This window comes from Equus quagga, chromosome 1 (genome assembly GCF_021613505.1).
Source record: "Equus quagga isolate Etosha38 chromosome 1, UCLA_HA_Equagga_1.0, whole genome shotgun sequence".
Taxonomy (NCBI): Eukaryota; Metazoa; Chordata; class Mammalia; order Perissodactyla; family Equidae; genus Equus; species Equus quagga.
The window spans coordinates 123262377-123279168 of record NC_060267.1 but is presented as its reverse complement, the minus strand read 5'-3'; the positions used below and the strand labels follow the sequence as shown (position 1 = coordinate 123279168).

At 43.2% G+C, this 16792-nt stretch overlaps 1 long non-coding RNA gene across 5 annotated transcripts in view; it reads left to right on the top strand.

Annotated features, from left to right (window-relative positions):
- The window catches only part of LOC124245141 (uncharacterized), a 372527-nt gene that overhangs the window by 235158 nt on the left and 120577 nt on the right, over positions 1 to 16792 (top strand). For all 5 annotated transcript variants that reach the window (XR_006890189.1, XR_006890185.1, XR_006890193.1 and 2 more), the window contains exon 4: positions 10798 to 10897. This is a non-coding gene — a long non-coding RNA (uncharacterized LOC124245141). The remainder of the gene's footprint in view (positions 1 to 10797; positions 10898 to 16792) is intronic.

Here is a 16792-nt window from a genome sequence, read left to right as displayed (position 1 = left end):
GATCTTCCTCACGAGCGTGGGGTTTCGGGACTATCCTGAGCTTGTGAGGTCCTGCAGAGACTCACTCTCTGGGCGGTGCACCTCTTGCCTTTGCTGCTGCCAAGTTGTCCTGGCTCAGGGCTGGGCCCGCTGCTGGCTGTCTTGTTTTTATTCCCTTTGCCTGTTTCTCTTTGAAAGCAAATTGCCTCCCCAGGCTGTTTATGACATGTCTCAGGCAGCTGGCCTGGCAGCCTCTAGAGTGGTTTTGGGTTTGCCATGCAGGTAAGAAAGCTTGAGAAGGTTAGCTGCTTCTTACATCAACGAAGCGTTCAGAAAAGGGTTTGTGCCAAGCCATTGCTCAGTGCCTTATGTACATCAGCTCCTTTCATCCTCCGCAAAACAACCCCAAGAGACAGATATTACCACCCACAGTTTGCAGTAGAGGAAACTGAGGCTCAGAAAGTTTAAATCATTTCCCCAAAGCTACCTAGCAATGAAGCCATGACTCCAAACTCTTTGCTATTTCTCCTGCTCTGTGCTGAATGAGAACCGTTTATGCTGGAGAGAGGGGAAGTACATAGAGCGAACTATGAGTCTTTCACGGGTAAGAAACTCAAACAAAGGAAGAACTCTGATTCTACTCAGACTCTGACTTCACACGCCCAGGTCACTGCGTGAGGATTTTTCATTTTGTTCCCAAGTCTCCTCCAAAGACTACAGATAATGCGAAGAAAAGACACTTCAAGGGCATAGGGAGTGCATCACTGGGAACAGAATCCAGAGAAAGGGAAGGAAGAATTTGGATGTACTGCACAGCCAGATGCTGAATTCATTAATAGAGGCCTTTAGGAGAGTTTTTAGAAGCACAGGATCATAAGATCGGGACCAAAATTCTAACAAGAAATAGAAAGCAAAACCAGATTGCATGATGCATCCTCGAAAGGTCATACTTCCCACCTGCAGCAGTAATTGCAGTTTAAATTTAGTCCCATCATACAGGGACTATACATACACCCCTGGAGGCCTTGATACCTACCCTTTCTATCCCAGCTTACTCACACTGCTTCCTTGTCAGCTTCAATGCTTTCTTTTTCCTTATCGTCTTTGGTTATCATTGATCTCCCTGACACACTTGACAATGCCTGTCACTCCCCCTTCTCAATACTGTATCCTTTCCCGCCTTCTGTGACATCATATAACAGTGTTTTAATTCTATATTGCTGTGTAACAAATTAACACAAACTGATTGGCTTAAAACAACACATGTTGCTTTTTTTTCCCTTTTGTTTTGGTGAGGAAGATTGGCCCTTAGCTAATATCTGTTGCTGATCTTCCTCTTTTTGCTTGAGGAAGATTGTCACTGAGCTAACATCTGTGCCAGTCTTCCTCTATTTTGTTTGTGGGACACCACCACAGCATAGCTTGATGAGCGGTATGTAGGTCCACGCCTGGGTTCCGAAACCAAGAACCCTGGGCCACTCAATCAGAGCACGTGAACTTAACTGCTACACTGGCCCTGTGACACACATTTCTCATCTCACAGTTTCTGAGTGTCAGGAAGCCAGGCACAGCTTGAAGAGGTCCTTTATTTCAGGGTCTCCCACAGGCTACAATCCAGGTGCTGGTTCTCCCACCTGGGGCTGGATCTGCTTCTGTGCTCACTCAGGGGTTGCTGGCAGGCTGCAGTTCCGTGGAGGGTTAGATGGAGGCCTTCAGCTGATCCTTGAAGGCAGCCCTCAGTTCCTTCCTATATGAGCCTCTCCATAGGGAGCTTCCTGAGAGCAAGTGAGAGAGCAACCACAAGACGGAAGTAACGGTCTTCTATAACCCAATCATGAAAGTGACATCTCAATACTTTTGCTGTATTCTGTTTGTTAGAAGGAAGTCACCAGATCCAGCCTACACACAAAGGGAGAGGATTGCACAGGGCTGTGAATACCAGGAGGTGGGGACTGTTGGCGGCCATTTTAGAAATCTACCTACCACAAAAATCACGTACAACCTCTCCATTTATACCTATACCTGATACACCTAAAGGCCCGGTAGATGATGGCCATGTGTAACATTACATCCTCCTGTTCTCCTGCCTCTTCCACATCCCCAGGACGATGGAACAATTATTACGCCATTGGACACAAGAAACTTAAGGATCCCTCCTCCACCTGACGTCATACACACACTTTTTCCCCCCACTGGGAAGCCAGAGTAATCTTTCTAAAACCCAAATTTGATCATGTCACCTCCTGCTCAAGACCTTTCAATGGGTCCCCAATGTCCTTAACATGTCCTTATCATGGCTTTAGAGGCCCTGCCTGTCGAACCCAGACTTACTCCTCTAAGCTCATTTCTCTCCACATCCCCTCTCTCCTTTTATGTTTCAGCCGTGCTTATTTTCTTTTATTTCTTTAAACTTGCCATTCTCTCTCCCTTTTCCAGGCCGTTGCTGAAAATACTCCCTCACTTCAAGCCTTTGTACCTCCAGCAAAGCGGGAGTCCCTCTGATCTAGAACTCTGTGAGGGCAGAGATTATGCCAATTAGTTTATCACCTCCTCCTCGGGACCCAGCAGAGCACATGATGGCAGACGACAGTCATGGGGTAAAGACCATACCCTATGGAAGATGGTGGCAGTGGTTTAGTTCGCCCTGACATCACTCTGTAGGCAGAGGGGCCATGGGACTTGTGGGGTACAGGATTTGCTTCTCAACATTGCCCCCTGAACTCTACCTCATCCAGGAATGCCCTCTTTCAAAACAGAAAGAAGTGACATCATACCTTCAGGGCACTGCATTTTCAGGGCAGCAAAATGCTTGAAGCAGCATATATATCGAGTGCTTTTGTATTGGGGGTTCCTGACAAGTGTTTATGAATGAATGAATGACTTAAGGGATCCGAATACAAAGAATACCCGTTCATCTTGCAAATGACATTAGCCAACATTCATTAAATACTTGTGATATCTCACGGTCAATGCTAGGCGTTTCCCATAAAGTAGTCCCTCATTTAATGTTTACACCAGCATTATGAGTAGATGTAATTATTCTTATTTCGTGGATGAGGAAGATGAGGCTCAAGGAGGCAGTTACTTGTCCACAGTCATACCGATAAAAGTAAACTGAACTGGGGCAAAATAATGATAATGACAGCTACTGTTAACTAAGCCTTTACTCCAAGCCAAACTCTACCAGTACTTAATATGAGTGCTCTTAATGCTCCCAGCAACCCAATATAATGCATACTATCATCATCCCTAAATTAGAGGAAAAGAAACTGAGGTTTAGGAAATCTAAGAAGACTGCCTCTGTTACACAGCTAGAAAGAGGCAGCACTGGGATTGACTTTTGTCATTACATACTTTCTTACGCTGCTTTTTAATAATGAACTTCATTTCCAAATATGAAAAATATAAGTGAATATGTTAAGACTATAAGCTGGTAATAGTTGCCCAGATTAGCCCCTTATTTTCCCCTAAGGAAAAAGGCTGCTGTAAATGTTTAAGAGGCTCAAAATCATCACTTTAAGAAAAACATGAAACATATCTTACAGTGAGTTTTAGGTCTACTTGGTAGAGAAATCAAGATTAATTTAAAACCAAACATTAATATGCTACTCACCAGCATGCTATTCAAGAAAAGAAAAATACATCAATATATAAGAAAGTGAAACGTCTTATTTCCTATTGTCTTGAAAACAATTACTAAAATGTAATCGAGGATTTCCTTTCTCCAGCCTGGCTTCTCACTTGCATCCTAAAGGTGATGGCACAGATAGTCACTATGCGGAATATCATGACCTACTCTTGTGGCTTTCTAGTGTCATGTCTCTTCCCTCCCCAGCACTGAGATTTGAACCCAGGCCTGCCTGGTGCCCAAATTTATGCTATTACAACCACACACACCACCTCTCCAGGCCGCGGTATCGACCACAAAGCATGGGGAAAATTTGTCCCTCAAATTCCAAGATGTTTGAAAGCTGTTGGGTGCTTGCGCAAGGAAAGGCCACAAACTGTTTGGATTCCAAAGTAATTATACCAGGCTCCTCTGAGGCCTTGCTGGGTAACTCAGTGGAAAGGTTTCCCAAGGTTTCATGGAGTCCAGCGGTTTTAAAAGCAGACTGATAATCAGAATCAGCTGGAAGGTCCATAAAATACATATTCCCAGGGGCCATCCCAGACCCATAAACTCATAATCTCCAGGCCCAGGGCTTAAGAATCTGATTCAAGAAGCTTCTCCAGGATTCTGATGGCCAGCCAGATGGAGCTGCCAGTTTGCCCCATTCCACGAGGCCCCCAACTTTGCCACCTCCCCCTTTATAAACTCTGAAGGAGGCTACCCCATTGCCAGCTGGTGATTAAGAATGAGCAAGTTCAGGCTGAAGAATAGCAGGAAGATTTTCTATTTCGTTGGAGAGATTTATCATTTACCTACCCTGTCACATGTCAGGTTCGACAGCCTATTTCATTTGATTTAATCAAAACGCATATTCTTTTCGAGACACCACTTATAAACTCCCTTTCAGAACATTAAGTATACAATGATGATGATGATATCTATAGCCATTTATGGGGCACCTACTATGCGCTTTATATATGTTATCTCTAATCTCAGCAATTCTACAAGGTACATTTTATTCTCCCCAATTTGCACATAAAGAAACCAAGGCTCAGTGAGGTGAATTAACTTGTCTCAACCTGTCTATCCAGCAAATGGCAGAACCAGGATGTGAATCCAGATCCTTTTAACTCCAGAGTCCAAAGTCCTTCCACTCCCCACTAGCTTTGTCAACTTGGGCAAGCACTTAACCTCTCAATGCCTTAATTTCTCCACCTGTGCAAAGAAGGAAATAAAAAAGTACATAACTCATAGTCTTGTTGCTTAGATTAAAAGAAATAACTTATGTAAAACTCTTAGCACAGTAATATTAGATATTACAATAGTTGTTTTTTATGCCAAGGTTTCTCAAACATGTCTTGGAAAGCGCTGGTCCCCTCTAAGTAAAAAGTTGCAGATAATTTCAGCGTGTGCTGCAAGCTATGTCTGCCTCTCAGCAACTCTCAATGCTTATTAGCACGTTAAGGACTCTGAGAAGTTCCACGGGAAAGAATCCAGTTTCACTTTATCCCAAGCTGGAAGATATATATATATTTAAATCACTTAATTTTCACCTAATATTTTGGTCCTACCAAGAAGGAAAGAGCCTTTTACGCCCGATTTGGAATGGAATTGCTTTGACAATCTCATCCTCCACTAGCGCTTGGAAAAGGCCCTACTGGAAGAACATACCATTAAGAACTTGCTTTGATACTGGCGGCTAATCCCATGGCCCAGCTTGACATTGTCTCTTAGCAACGTCCTGTCCTTTTCCCCTTTTCATTCTTGTGCCTGTAACGACACTTCCTCTTCTCTGGTTTCTCTTCAGCCTCCGGCTTTCACGGCCCCTTAAGCCTCATTTACACAGAGAGAAGCAGGAGCTGAAGGCCCCGTGCGCATATTTATGTTAATAGTACGAAAGGGAGGAACAGCCTGTTCTGGGGGCTGCTTTCCAACTGTCACATAAATCAGTCAGAAAAAAAAAGTTACTATTTTCACAAAGACACTGCCAGAGTGGAGCAGCAGGTCTTGGCAAGGCTTCATCCCCCACCCCTCCACCCTCGTCCCCTTAAGTGCGTCGCCCTCAGTCGTCAGGAAGGAGGGGATGAAGGATTTCATAGACAGACGCAGAGGATTTCCAAGTCAGAAGGGACCTTTGAGATCATCTAGTGCTAAATCACATGGAAACTTCTAGTAAATACCTAAGCCTGGGTCCTTTCCCCAGAGATTCTGGTGCTGTTGTTTGGAGGTGGGGCACATGAAGGATTTTTAAAGCTTTCCCGGGGACTCTAATGCGCAATGAGGGCTGGAAGTCCCGATGTAGTCACAGCCCCACAAAGAGACAGGACCAGGGAATACGAGGCGTCCCTTAGATCACACAGGGAGTTAGTGATGTGGCAGAGCCCTGACCCCTAGCTGTGTTTTCTTCCACAATGTTGCTAGGTTCTGAGGGCTAGCTGCAGAAATACTAGACAGTGGTATTGTTAGGGTTGTGCATCCAAATCACTTGGGGAGCTCTTTTAAACTTGCTTTCACCCGCCCTGCTCCACCTGGACCAGCTGAATCAGAATCTCTTGGTGGAACGCTACAACACAGCTTTTGAAAAAGCCCTCAGTGGCAATTTAGACATGTATCTCAGTCTAAAAACACCAGCCGGATGGGAAGACCACCTGTTTTGGAATTAGAAAAACTAGGGTTCAAAACTGGTTAAACATTAACTGTGGTTCTTTGGACAAGTTGTGGGAACTCTCTAAGCCTCAGTTTCTTCATCCGCAAAATGAGGTTACACACTGACTCACCCATTCTTCAGTTTCGTAATTCAAAGTCACTTAGCTTTGGAAGTCATGGCTGAGCTTTCAGACAAGGCCAGTCACCCACCCTCCCAGGATATGATCCCACAGAGAACACTCTAAACTTCTCGTTTGTAACAGTGACCACAATTTGTTGATAGAGCAGTATGAGGCTTAATACGTGGTTTTTGAATGAATGAATAAGTAGTTAATAATGATGTAATATATATCAATATTATTCACTCTCAGTCTCGACCCCCAGTATTTAAGTTCAATGAGATGAGGCGTTGAGCTGCTTTGTTCACTGTTGCATCCAGAGTGCCTGTGTGAGACTAGAGCCCAGTAAACTTTAGTTAAACAAACAAATGGCTGAAAAAGTTACTAATATATATGAAGCACCTGGCACATAGTAAACATGCAACAAATGTTAGCTGTTATAATAATTGTCTTCAGATAGGCCCAGTGTCTTGCCCAAAGACACACAGAGGAACTGAAACCTGAACTTGTCCTGGACTGCCAGTCTCATTTTTAATCTGTCACATCCGTCTGCCTTAAGATTTTCATATTGGGGGTGGTGGGCGGAGTCTAGGAAAAAGTGGCAGTGTCTTGCCCACTAGAGTGAGCTGGAAACCCAACTGGTTCTTGCACATTCCAGCCTCCACTGATGCCATCCATGTGCATTCACACACGTCTGCAGACAACAATGACTGTTGGTGTGGAGCTCCGTCATCTTCTCTTAGAAGAGTTTTGGATCATAAACTCCTTGAGGGCAGTAACTGTAGTTTTGTCTCCCACCACAAGATAGACCCGCAGGAACTCTACTGTTTGCTAATGGCAGGCCTGTGGTTGCAGCACTGTCTTGATCCCAGCACCAGTCAAACCATATACGTGATGGGGCCAAACACCTGTGATGATTTCCAGATTTCCCCACTGGCCATCATGCTGTCTGTGATTCGGGGGAAGTTGGTGACTGGACAGGCACAGAGAGGAGATGGAATTCACATTATTGGCTACTTAAGCATACATTGAGAAGGGAGTTCAGAATAAGACTAAGGGTGGGTGTTTCTGGGAATGACTCTGGATGATCCCTTGTCTCTGTCTACACTAGCATGGAAATCAAGAGCTTCATAATTTTTCATCTTAACAGCTTTCATTTAGTGAGAAGTTATTGTGCCCCAGAGCTATGCCAAGTGCTTCACAGACATAATCTCATTTAATTCTCTTGACTCGGAGGGGTTGAAATCATCAGTGTCTGTATCTTTCAGAGGAGAAAACTAAGGCTGAGAGTAATTTGCTACAGATCACAAACACCAGTAAGGGCCAAGACCAGCACTGGAAGCGGGCCTAACTGATGATTCCAGGGCCTCGATTCATTCAACAAATATTTATTGAGCACTACTCTGTGTCATGTTGTTTTCTAGTTGCAAAGAATATATTACAGACAAAGGTCCATGTCCTGATGGGACTTAGGTTCTGCCAGGAGGAGACAAACCATAAATAATAAATCCAAACACAATGTAGATTATGTAGTCTGTTAGAAAGTGATAATGCTATGGAAAAAAATAGGGCAGTGAAGAAAGGATGGGGAGTGGGTTGGAGGTGTGTGTTGAGGGGGCGATCTGCGATACAGGTTTGCAGTTTTAAATAGGGTGAACAGGACAGGCCTCAGTGATAAAGTCACATTTGAGAAAAGGCGGAAAGACTTTAAAAAGGTCCAAGTGATGCTTTGTCCTAACATCTGTGCTAATTCTGCCCCTAATGTGATGGGTGGATGAATGGGTGAATGCAACTACTACAGATGAAGCACCTGCTATGTCTCAAGTGCTGTGCTAAGCACTTTATCCACCTTTCTCACTGAATCCTCACAAGAACCCTATAAGAATAATAGCATCTCCATTTGTCAGATGGGAAAACTGAGAATCAGAAAGGATAAAAAATATTGTCCAAAATGATTCAGTTAGTAAGTGATGGGGCTGGGATTTCACCTCAGCTCCTCCACCTCCAGAGCCCCTGATCTTTTGACTACCATGATGCTGAGGAAGAGTGTGGGGCGGCCGGGGAGCTGTGAGCAGGGAGGCGCAGCATTGAGCCCGTCTCTGACTTGGGAAAGTCACCTGCATCACTGCCCTCAGGAGCAGGGCTGCTCTGAGGCTGGGTGCTTTTCTGGTGGTCCTAGGTGTTCACAGCTGTAGGTGGCATGGCTGACCTGTGGTGTTCTCTCGATGTTGCCTCTCCCTTGTATGTCCTCATGTTCTTACACATGATTTTGAAATCTATTTCTTTGGTAGTCAGAGCAGACAGATGTAGAGAAGCAGTTCCTGAAGAGCTTTGGCATTTGCAAATGTCAGCAGATGCATGGTTTGTGAAAGCACCCAGGAGGGCTGCTCTTTCACGGAGGAACAGTGACACCCCAGGCATGAGAGGCCGGAGGCTAAGCATCTTTCTAGGGTGCTTTTGGAGGAACTGCAGATAAACTTGATAAAGTCTTGTTCTTGACTTGGCAAGTGTGGCTCTCAGGAATGACCTCCTGATCCCATTTGCTCACACTGCAGTTTCTCCTTCCCAAGCAGATTAGGAGCCCAGTGGTCTAAGAGGACTTTACTTGTGGAAAGCAGGTCTACCTGGCCTACGAAATATGGATCTTCCTTAACTTAGGATGAGATTTTATCCCAAAATACTCATCATAAGTTGAAAATATCCTAAGTCAGAAATGCATTTAGTACACCTAACTTATTCCACCCTCACAGCTTAGCCTAGCCTACATTAAACGTACGCAGAACACTTACATTAGCCTATAGTTGGGCAAAATCATCTAATGCAAAGCCCGTCTTATAATAAAGTGTTGAATATCTCATGTAATTTATTGAATACTGTACTAAAAGTGAAAAACAGAGTGGTGGTGTGGGTACAGAATGGTTGTCAGCGTATCTGGTGTTTGCCTTCGTGATTGCGTGGCTGACTGGGAGCTGTGGCTACTGCTGCCACCCAGCATCATGAGAGAGCATCATACTGGAGAGCAGTACTGCATATTGCTAGCCCCGGAAAAGATCAAAATTCAAAATTTGAAGGACAGTTTCTACTGACTGTATATTGCTTTTGCATCTTGTAAAGTTGAAAAATTGTAAGTCGAACCGTCGTAAGTTGGGGACCGTCTGTATTCTGTCTCCCTCCAGCCTCAGGAGGATAGCAATGCAGTCATGTCAAATGACAGCCACTTGGAAGTGTGTGAGCAAAAGAGGTGGGTCCCTTGAGTGACTTTGGTCACTCAATAACAAACCTGCCAAGACAGCGAGGCCTGAATTTGAAGTGAGTAATGCGTGAGCGCTTTGAAAAGTTAGGAGCATCATAGAAAAACACTTTGGCCATAAGGAGGAAGAAGAGGAAGAGGAGAAGGATGCTAAAATCCTCTTTCTGGGCAGCCCAGAGTTTCACAGCCTTGGTCCACCCTTTGACCCCAAGCCCAGCCCCAAAACATAGATTCTGTCCTTTGCCCCCACCCCCGTACACAAAGATATTGAACATTTATATGTAACGATGACAACTAATATGTTAATACATTTTTCTGTTTTGAAAACACAGCTGATGGGCATTGGCTTGTTTAAGCACATTCAAGCGACAAAACAACCCAGTTAATGGGATTTGGTGATTTAAATCTCTTTTTGCAAAGGAGGAAACTGAGGAAACAGACTTTCAGTGACTTGGCAAGGTCAGAGCTGGCGAGTGATGGGAGTATAACTTAAGCCCAGGTGTCCTGAGTCAAACTCTCATGCTTTCTTCCCAACGAGGAAATGGTGTTTGGTACCAGATTCACTCAGAACAGGAACAGCATATTCACACTCTACCTGTCTGTCTCTTCTTACTCAGGGTCTCCACTGTTCTCTCTCTTCTCTCTCTCTCCCCCCCCCCCCACAACTTGCATTTAAGTTTACTCCAGGGTAAAATGTGCAAAAAAAGCTTCATTATAAGGTGGTGTCACCTACAACATGATCCTGTGGCAGAGACCCCAAGAGAGGCAAGGTAATGAGACCTTAGTAAATTACTCCAGAGCCCTGAGCTGGCTGCATGCCCTGGTGCCTCACAGCAGGTAAAATTCTCATTAGGAGCAGTAGCTAGGATGGCATCCCATGACAGTGTAGGCTCCCGCAGAGGCAGAGATGATCCGGGTCACACAGAGTCAAGGCCAAACCCCTAGTCCCTCAGGCCCCTTCCTGGTGGGCCCTTTACATTCATCACACTTTGTTGCATTTGCTTGCCCAATGCCTATGGCCCCACTTGGCTGAGCTGCATAGGGCAGGGACTGTATTTGCCTTATTAACCACTGTCCCCTTGGTCCATTGCACACTGTCAGGCATTGGGTAAACTCTCACAAATATGTGGGAGATAAATGAATGAATGAAGGATTGATGGAATAACAGTAGTTTCATATGTCATTCTTCTCAGGAAAACTTGCATTTTGAAAGAAGATTCCAATCAAGGATGCGTCTTGACCTCATTAGAATTTTCACATGGAAGGAATTCCACATGGAAAGCCCATTCTGGAGTGAGTATGATGATAAGTGCATCTTTCTGGCATTTCTCAAAGAGTATCCAGCAGATGCTTTGGCATTAAATCAGTCTCATTACCCAAACCAAGAATGGTCAGACCTCAAAGAACAGGAACTTTGGGGAAGCTGAGAAAAAAGGCAGCTGGGGTTTGACTTCATTCCACCCAGATGTCCTCTCTCTGAGCCTCTGGTTATTCCATCCTGAACACGAGGCAAACGTACAGAGTACAGAGGTCCCGAGTCACAGCCTAGAAGGCCAGGTTCTTGTGGGACAATAAAAATCTGAATCAACTGCTGGCTCTGCTGGGTCTGTCTGTTATTGGAATTAAGTCCCTCTTTTCATTTTATTCAAACTAAAGAAACTTTCTGGCAGGGTGTCAGGTTTCAAACAGAAATGTCAGCCAGGGGCTCACAAGGCCAAGGTCTGAGCAAACTTGAATGCATTTATGCTTTGGGTAAAAATTGATATGGAATTTAGTGGTCTGGTGGGTCCATTTGTTAAATGCTCCTCATTTGCATATCCTGAACTAAAAACCTGCAAGGAGCTGTGTATAAAATCAACATCAGAGGCCAATATGACTTCTTCTACACAAAGTGAGTGCACACCTGTAGATGAGCTGTGAAGGGCATCCTGTAGTGATTTTCTTCCCCAGTATAAAAAAAAGAAAAGACCTTGGACATGTTCTAAGCTCAGATTCAAACCTCGATCGGTGCTCCAATCAAAACTAACACTATGATAATAATAATCATCATCTTTATTCATTATATAATCAAAATATTGAATATGCCAGACTCTGGGTTGTGCACCTTACATTTATTGATCACTTAATCCTGTTGATGATTCCACGAAGTAGGTTTTATTATTTGTTCTATTTGATAGAAAATGGAGCAGAGGAACAGAGGTTTAGGAATATGCCCCAGCTTGCAAGCCAGCAAAGACCAGGACTGAAAGCTGGATAATTCACCTCCAAAACCTCTGCCCTAATGCTGGTCAAGGGACTGGTCGGATAATGGCTCCAACATGCAGAAATATAAATAAGATGCTCGTTCTAGGTTTAGTTGGAATTTCATACCCAATACAGCATTTCTCAGAACTCAGCCTCCATTCTATGGCAAAGATAGGTAAGCTGCATAGTACAACTTGGTTTATTCCTTCAAGTTTCCGGTAAAAAGAGAAAGCACTAGGATAATTAACTGAAAAATTCAGTATCCAAATGCTTTTGCTTTGTACCAATACACTGGACAGGTCAAGATTCCCCCCATTCCCTGGGATGCTGAAGAAATTTTTACATCACTTCTTTGCACTCTTAGCAATTGAGCGGGGGATACAACCAGCGATTGTCTAGGATTCTACAGCCACGAAGATGAGAATAAAGAACAGCTTGGCTGTAGAAGATGCCCTGATGGGGGTTTGGCACTAAATGGTTCACTCCTACACACTTGCTCTTTGCTGCAGGCTTGAATCAAAGCCAAACCTAATCAACAAATATATGAAAAGATAGCCAACTCCAGCAACATGGATGGGAATGCAAGCTTAATGACATTGTTCACTTATCATTTTGGCAAAAACTTCTAAGTTTGATAATATCAGTCACAGGAAAGATGAGGGAGCAGGTACTTTCTGCTGATGAAAGTGTGAATTGGAATGACCATCTTGGAAGGCATTTGGAAATATTAAAAACATATACCACCTGTGAGCCAGCAAGTCTATTTCTTGGTACCTACTGCCAGGAAATACTTATGCACATTCACAAGAATATTCATCGCAGCATCATTTGTGGTATCAAAAAATTAGAGATAACCAAAATATAATATATTCATGTCATGGAATGTGAAACAGCTTATAAAAAGGTGGATCTCTATGTACTGAGAATAAAAAATGCTTAAGACACATATTGTTCGTTTAAAAAATCCACACACGTGGTATCCTTCAATTATATAAACATACACACACAAAACCAATGTATAGAAAAAAGGAATGGAAAAATCCACATTGAACTCAGAGATGAGATTACCCCTGGGGAAGTTCCAGGGACGGGGAGCAACGGTCACAGGAACCATCCATCATTCATTCATTCAACAAACATTGTTTAGCACCTTCCAGGCCAGGCACTGATGCTGTTTTGTGATCAAGAAAACAGATAAAATCCTTGCAACCGGGACACTTACATCCAAAATGATTGTTTTGTTAGGTATGTTTATAGAACAAGGATGTATTTATATATTACTTACGTAATTAAAAAGAAATAAAAATAAAAGCAAATTTAAGAAAAACTCAGATTTTTATATTAACAAAATGTCAAGTGACTGTTTATTTTAGCTTTTGAGAGTATTTGCAAGTAATCCCAAACCATAAATGTTGTCTTGCTAACTGCCACGTGGCTACTGTAATTCTGTAAACAGTCCCCTTTGGACGGCTGGCACAGACAGAGGTGCAGTGACAATCTCTCATAGCACAAAGGCTTGTGCACAGCTGGTTCATTCATTCTATTAACTTTTTTTTGGAGTATCAGTAGGCAAAAAGTATGAGGAAACCCCAATTTGATTATTCATATATTTACCGAAAGACACATATAGGAGTGGTCTTAGCAGCACTATTTGTAACAACCCCAAACTGGAAACTACCGAAATGTCTATCAATAGTTGAAAATATAAAGAATTTACTATATTCACACAAAAGAGTATGATACAGCAATGAAAATCAATGTATTAAAATGCAGCAATGTGAGGGGCTGGCCCAGTGGCATAATGGTTAAGTTTGTGCTCTGCTTCAGCGGCCCAGGGTTCGCCAGTTTGGATCCCAGGTGCAGACCTAGCACCACTTATCAAGCCATGCTGTGGCAGGCATCCTACATATAAAATAGAGGAAGATGGGCACAGATGTTAGCTCAGGGCCAATCTTCCTCAAAAAAATAAATAAATAAATAAATAATAAAAATTTTAAAAAATGTAGCAATGTGGATGAATCTCACCAAGAGAGTGTTCAGTGAAGGAAGCCTGATACAGGAGTAATACACTATACAATTCCATTCATATGACATCAATAACAGCAAAAATAACACGTGATGCTAGAAGACGCGATGGTGATTTCCCTCGGGAGGGGGCAGTAGCTGGGTACATAGGGAGGCTTTGGGGCGTACTAGGGATGTGCATCTTCTTGCTCTGGGTGCTGGTTAGATGAGTGTGCTTAGCTTATGCAAATTTGTTGAGTTTTACAGTTATGATTTGTGACTTTTTTGTAGGTATGTTCTACTTCCATCAAAAGCTGACAGAAAACAGAATTAGAACGTAAAACCCTGGAATCCAGTCCGTGTTGTTTAAACCTCATCTTTGGCAAGACACATGCCTTCTCCAGGCTTAAGTTTTAGCATCTATAAAATGGGAGAGGGATTTGCTAGCTGATCTGTAAGGGACCCTTCCAGCTTTATGGTTCTGTGTACAACCTCTTCCTTCCAACAACCCATTTCTGAAGCAATGAAAAAAAATAGAGAATGAGCCTTGGGCCATTGGGTTTGCTATCCGAATTTGTAGAAGGCTTACAATGTCACGTATGTCCCGTTTTCGGGCATTTGTTGTAAATTAAAGACAATCAATGGACAAGGCAAATTCTGTCTTCCAGGAAAATGCACGTAGTTAATTCTTTCCCAAAGTGTTCACGGGATAAGTGTGAATGCGCCAAATGCTGCTTCTGCCAAGCCTCTTCCTGTCATGCCAGTTCATAGACCCTGCCATGGGAGAGTCAGCAATTGCAGAGGCGGGGCTGTTCCTGGTCGGAAGGAGGCAGCTACTGTGCTCACTACCGACTGCTGTTTGAATAGGCACTTCCTCTCCGAGGGGAGTTGGTTCATAATTTTCCTCTTCCGCTACTGGAAGTCCTTGAATGGCAACATCACAGCTTGTACCCATTCACAACAGGAAAGTTGGACATCCGCAGACAGTCTTGGCACGAGAATCTAGTCCTGTGTGTCAGCTTCTATATTAGAAGCAGGAAAATGATTTCTATAGTGTAGACCATGCTGTAATCTTCACACAAGGTGTTGGGCTCCAGGCGGGGAAACTTTTCCTATTTATCCAAGCCTCACAGACATTTGCAAGGCAGGGACCCCCAGGAAAGCAACACTTTAAGGCTGCAAACAAACACATTGTGTTCACTCTATTTAACCTCAAGGAAAGGAAAGGTGCATTGGGAGCAGGAGACAACCTCTGGTGAGCAAGCTCATTGTAGGGGTGTTATCCTGTTTAGGAGAGCTGGGCCTCATGCGAAGGGTTGGTTCTCACAGAATGCTGAAGTTAGCAGCTGAAAATAGGCACAAAATCTAATAGGGATCTTTGGTCATCTAGATTGGTTCTTCTCAAATGATCAGAGGTGAATGACAAGTTTTTTTGTTTCATTTCTAATCATTCACTAGTCAATAACATTTTTTAAAATATAATAAAAATGAGTGACTAAGAATGGAACAAAGAGGCAAAATACAAGCCCTAATTTTTTTTTGTTTTTACCTGAGGAAGATTTGCCCTGAGCTTACATCTGTTGCCAATCTTCCTCATTTTGCTTGAGGAAGATCTGCCCTGAGCTAACACCTGTGCCAATCTTCCTCTATTTTGTATGTGGGTCACCTCAATAGCATGGCCACTGATGAGTGGTGTAGGTCCACACCCAAGAGCCGAACCCAGGCCACTGAAGCAGAGTGCATCGAACTTAACCACTAGGCCATGAGGCTGACCCTCAAGCCCCAGTTTTTAAGTATTAGTTTCAACAGACATTATTCTGTTGACTGGCTATGAAAGTTCATAAATGCTTCTTCTTGATCTCAGTGCTGGTCAAATAGACGTGTTTAGTTTATGAAAATTTGTTGAGCTGTATGCAGTGTCTGCACACACTCACTGTGAACTGATGGCAGTCTGTGAATTTTAGGAACACTGCTCGCTGGAGGCTGTGTCACTCTCCCAAGAGGACTCTTCTTTGGGAATAAATAGAGTAAACACAATGTCCAAAGTAGAGGAAGGAACCAGGGGACAGGATATTGTGATGAAGATGGAGATTCAAGATAGGAGGATGGAAGAAGAGGTAAAAAGTAGATTTCTCTCAGAAATCAAGATTTGAATGATGAAGCCATTTTTGCTGAGGGTGGGAGGAACCTGCTGTTTTCATAGAAGTAGGACCTACGGATGTTAGTAAATCATCAGATTAGTTATGTAGAAGGAGGCAAGAGATCTCTGCTCATTGTGTTCAGTCAATCCAGATGCTAATCTGCAGCTAGGCACCACGTGAGATATTAAGTTCTCATTCAGGTCAACCTGGGGACACAGGGCAGGTAAAGCGTCACTTCTTTCCTCATTTCCTATGCAGGAATTGCAGCCGGAAAACCGATTTTTACAAAATCACTTTTCCTATTTCACCAAATACCAAATATAAGACCTCATGTCAATATAATAGCAGTTAACGATTCTTGAAAGCAACTTTGGAATTAGGGGCAATTACAACAAAATATTAGGAGAATGAGTTGTAAAACGATTTATTTAAAGTCACAGGAATAATTTCTCCCCGAAGCAAGACAGCCATTCTTGTATTGTTCTGGTATTTTGGAAAAGAGACAGATTTAAGTAGGTAAGACAAAAGACTGAAATTCTACAAGCATTTTCGTTTCCAGTCCAAGACAGCTGCTGGGTGATATCACCGAGTGTGAGAACAGCCATGCATGGAGGGAATTACCAGATGAAAAGCAAGCAAACCCGATATGGGGTGTGTAAACGTGCTTTCTCAGTCTCTTTTGATTTTCCTGATAGATAGACACACCTAAAAGTGAAGTTACATATGTGGATGTTTATATGAAGCATGAAGGACACAAGAAAGGGTCTGAGACATGAAAAAGGTGGAGGAAGATAAACAT